At 41.1% G+C, this 5,095-nt stretch overlaps 1 long non-coding RNA gene across 1 annotated transcript; it reads right to left on the bottom strand.

Moving 5' to 3' along the window:
* Window positions 1–2,853: 2,853 nt before the first annotated feature.
* LOC122561647 lies at window positions 2,854–4,778 on the bottom strand. The gene is made up of 2 exons (XR_006315065.1): window positions 4,489–4,778; window positions 2,854–3,722 (listed from the first exon to the last, which is right to left on the bottom strand). It is a non-coding gene; the product is annotated as an uncharacterized LOC122561647 (long non-coding RNA).
* Window positions 4,779–5,095: the final 317 nt, after the last annotated feature.

Below are 5,095 nucleotides of genomic sequence, written 5' to 3'. Positions count from 1 at the left end.
AGAGGGAATCTAACCACTGCTGAATTCCCCACTCTCAACATCTTAGGGTTTGCTATTGATTTGAATCTGAACTTGATGTGGACAGTGTCTACAGGAGAAAATCAGATGTTATAAATTACCTTCTGTCTTCCAAAACGAGCTGCAAGAGCAACCTTGATGGAATACACTTCACCTGTCTGGATGAGTACAGATCCAGCAACACTCCGAACTTAACACCATCCATACAAAGGAGAAAGTGAGGACTGCAGATGCTGGAGATCAAAGCTTAAAAATGTGTTGGAAAAGTGCAGCAGGTCAGGCAGCATCAAAGGAGCAGGAGAATCGACGTTTAGTGCATAAGCCCTTCTTTGATGCTGCCTGACCTGCTGCGCTTTTCCAGCAACACATTTTTAAGCACCATCCAGACAAAGCAACTTACTTAATTGGCATCCCATCCACTTCCTTAAACATTAATCTTGTCTATTACTACCGCACAGGAGCAGCAATGGCCCTCATCTGTATGGTATATGCGGAAACTCTGGAAAGCTTCCTTCAATAGTACCTTCCAAAACTGAAACGTCTGTCGCCTAGGTGACGAAACAACTAATTAGAAATAAAAACAGAAATTACTGGAACAATTTGGCAGAACCATTCTGAAGGAGGGTCACTGAACCCCAAACATTGTCTCTGTTTTCTCTTCACATATGCTGCCAGACCTACTGAATTTCTCCAGCAATTTGTTTTTGTTTTCCAGCATCTGCAATTCTTTGTTTTTTTTTTATTGAACACCAAACTTGATACTGTCCAATAGGAGGTAGTAACATACTACTGATTTGGTAGCATGTTTGCCTCCAACGTTTGAGAATTCAAGACCCTGTAGGACTTGAGCATACAGTCGAAGTTTACAGTTGAAGTGAATTGAATTGAATTGAATTGAATTTGTTGTTATGCGTACCGAGGCACAGTGAAAAGCTTCATCTTCTGAGCACTACAAACAGATCGCAGAGTTAAGTAGCTGAAGTAGCGTAGATAAGTAAATAATAGGTATGCCATTAAGTTTAAAGAGTGTAGAACAATTGTAGGAAATAGGAAACCGAGATCTGCATGCAGGAGTTTGCAAGGAATCGACCACATCCGGCACCATCTTGCTTTGTTCTGTTTACCACTAGTTGGCACAATTTGTTGGATGGGATATTAGTAAGAGTACATGGTGTTAGGTGCAGTATATTTGCATAAATTGAGGAGTGGCTGCCTAACAAAAAACAGAGAGTTAGGATAACTGGGGACATTTTCAGGATGGCAACCTGTAACTAGTGAAGCGCCATAGGAATTAGTGCTGTGACTATGATTATTTGAATATATTACTGATTTGGTTGAGGAAATTTAATGTACTATAGCCAAGTTAACAGATGGCAAATTTAGGTGAAAAGGCAAGTGGTGATGATGACCCAAAGAGTCTACAGATGGATGTAGATGGGTTAAGCAAATGGGCAAAAACTTGGCAGATGGAATACAATGTGGAAAAATGTGATGATGCATTTTGGCAGAGAGAATACAGAAAGTGAATAATATTTAAATAGTGAAAACTTGCAGAAAACTACGGAACAGAGGGGATTTGGTCTCCTCATCCATGAATCACAAAAAAAACACTTGCAGAAAAGAAAAGATGGTTGGCCTTTATTTGAAAAGAACCGGAGTATAAAAGTAGGGAAGTTTGCTAAATACTGTGCGGGAATACGATGAACAGTTTTGGGACCCTTATCTAAGGAAAGATATAGCGACATTGCAAACTACCAAAAGTGTAACCCGAGTGACTGTCTAACGAGAGATTGTATTTTGAGGAGAAATTGTGTAAATTGAGTCTGTACAGTTGGAATTGAAAGAATGAGAATCATCATTATTGAAACATACAAATTTCCTAGGAGCCTTGACAGGCTAGTTGTGGAAAATTGTTTCACCTTCTGGGAATGCTTCGGGCCAGAGGGCATAACTTCATACGCAGGTGAGGAGGAATTTCTTTTCTTTGAAAAGTTGGAGAATCTGTAGGTATTATTTTATCCCCGAGGGCTGTTGAGACTGATTTTTTTTAGTATATTCAAGGCTGACATAAACATATTTTTTTTAGATTAGATTAGATTACATTACAGTGTGGAAACAGGCCCTTCGGCCCAACAAATCCACACTGACCCGCAACCCACCCATACATTTACCCCTTACCTAACACTATGGGCAATTTAGTATGGCCAATTCACCTAACCTGCACATCTTTGGACTGTGGGAGGAAACCGGAGCACCCAGAGGAAACCCATGCAGACACGGGGAGAACGTGCAAACTCCACACAGTCAGTCGCCCGAGTCAGGAATTGAACCCGGGTCTCCGGCGTTGTGAGGCAGCAGTGCTAACCACTGTGCTACCGGGCCTATAATCAGTAAGGGAATCAAACATTATGGGGAAAGAGGCAAGATGGTGGATTTGAGGATTATCTGATTGGTCTTGATCTCATTGAAATGCAGAGCAGATTCAATGAGCTGAATGGCCTATTTCTGCTGCTACATCTTACGGTCTTAGCACAACTAAAGAACAGCTCATAATATCAAGAGCTCAACAAGAAAACTGAAAACCCAAAATACAATTAATCAACAATCAGCTCATGCATCTATGTATGGCACAAAGTACATCTCCTTGTTATATGCCTGAACTGTCAATTCACCTGCTCCTCAGATGCTGCCTGATCAACTGTTTTTCTGACTCTGATCTCCAGCATCTGCAGTCCTCACTTTCTCCTCCTCGTTATATGAACATGTTCAAAGATAGTAAGAAGTTCAATCACCTCCAGAAATAATAATAAAAAAAAATCCACTATTAACAAAAGGTTGCAATTCAAATACATTTATTCTTGGATCAATATGACAGGGTTCTTGTGATTTAGATCCACAGCAAGATACCCTTTACCAGCATCATCCTGAAACTGTGTACTATACATATAGCTCAAAATCATGCATATTCAAGGGATTTTTCACAGTTCATGATTATCTGCAAACTTAACAGGAATTTTGAGAACCTAAGTTTACAGAAATTGCTAAACCAGCCAGAAAGTGCTGTAACAAATCACATCAAGTCTATCACTGATTTGTTGTAAATTATCACAAAGCACCAGTTTCCCCTTACTGCACCCCCCCAACCATTATTTAAACTATCAATGTCACAAAGGTAAATCTTCTGCAACAATTAACAAATGTGTTTCCCAACTTTATTATATTCTCTAGGCAAGGAATGTATAGCATTTTTAAATTCCAAACATTAAACTGTGGCTTTTTTTTTCCCCAAACAAAAACAGAAACACAAATGGGACATGTGTACAATTGTTATTCATACTTCGATTTGGAACCGAATTTCATCCCAATTAGGAGGCATGCAATCTGCATGGGTTCTGCCTTTTACTTAGAAGATAACTTCGTGTAGTTCTTGACCGTCTGGCAAATACACCATTCGTTGGTTTCAAAGCATCATCCTTATCTGCAGGAAGCAATATTGAATGTACCATCTCTGTTACTGCCAGGAAAGCAGTGAAAAGTGTCAAAAGTGCTCCAAACATGTATAACTTGACAACTTTTGAATTTGGTCTCTGGCCTTCAATAATCGCTTTGATCAAATTTATCCAGATACGACTGACACCTTTCATCATGTTTGTATGATCCAAGATTGATTTGATGATTTAGTTCTTCAGGAGGTATACAAAGGTCTACAAACATAAATTAATTAATTAATTCATCCAGTGCATTAGCAAACAATAACTACAACATTTGTGCACAGTCTTTTCAGATTAGATTAGATTAGATTCCCTACAGTGTGGAAACAGGCCCTTCGGCCTGACAAGTCCACATCGCCCCTCCGAAGAGCAATCCACCCAGACCATTCCCCTACATTTTACCACTGCACCTAACACTACGGGCAATTTAGCATGGCTAATTCACCTAACCCGTACATCGTTGGACTGTGGATTAAATGCAATCTTTGAAATCTGGTGCAGAGGGTATATAGACCCCAACACTTCTGTCCCTCTTTAAAAAAATTTATTCCACATCCTTTGACCAAATGTTTCACCACGCTCAAATAGCCAGCTCTGCTCGGTTATCTTAGTAACATTTCTCACTTTGAGCTCAATCATTTAATTTTACAGTACAGGTGGAGTATATTCGGCTTTTCCTATTGCTACTGGCAATCACCAAGAACAATTCTTCAGGCAGCAGGGAAACTAGCTGCCAGTGAACTTTAGAAAATTATAAGTTTTCAATAGTATGGGAATTAAAATACGTCCTACACAGTGATGAGGGCGAGATAAATCTTCATTTCAAATCTGTGTCCTAAATGGGATGTGGAGCCACGGAACAGCATACAAACTGTAAAAGGCAGCCGCCGTATGAAAATGAGTAATTTAGCCTGAAGCAAGATGGGTTACTCTCCATGCCTTAATTGAAAAAGATTCTCTCAAACCATGAAATACTCACCGAAACCAGGAGACACATAAACGCATTCAGGCCAAGGTCAGTCAGGACTTGCAGGGACAACAGTGAACGGTGTCAGTTTGGAAGGAGAAGCTGTTCGCCTCATGGAGTCATGCCGACCCTTTAAATGCTGCAGCGCTGTACCGGGCTGCGGGGTCAGCACCTAGCCCGAAGCCCAGGACAGGCAAATAGGACCCGAGTACCTCCTGCAACCCACTCCTCATTCGTGCTTACTTCCCCGGGAAGGAGTCACACCGGCAGCTCCTCACCAATCACAGGCCAGTACCAGCCTGGTCTGCATCATCTTCTGTCACCAATGCGGATTTCCGTCCAATCAGCTCTCTTCTGCATTGTGACGTTTGTAACCACGCCCCCCAGTATGTATCCCTTGGCCGTGCGTCCCGTTTACAGTTGTTTGTGTGGCAACAGGTAGCATTCAGAATAAAACAAATATCAGGAGATGCTGAAAACTTGAAACAAAACAACAAACTGCTGGAGGGGCTAAGCAAGTCTGAAGCAGGGTGACTGGACTCGAAACGTTGCCTGCTGAGTTTTTCCAGCAATTGTAAGAGTCTTAGCGCGGAAATAGAATCTTCGGTCCAATTCGTCC

This window comes from Chiloscyllium plagiosum, chromosome 23 (genome assembly GCF_004010195.1).
Source record: "Chiloscyllium plagiosum isolate BGI_BamShark_2017 chromosome 23, ASM401019v2, whole genome shotgun sequence".
NCBI lineage: Eukaryota > Metazoa > Chordata > Chondrichthyes > Orectolobiformes > Hemiscylliidae > Chiloscyllium > Chiloscyllium plagiosum.
This window is presented reverse-complemented; position numbering and strand designations above follow the sequence as displayed.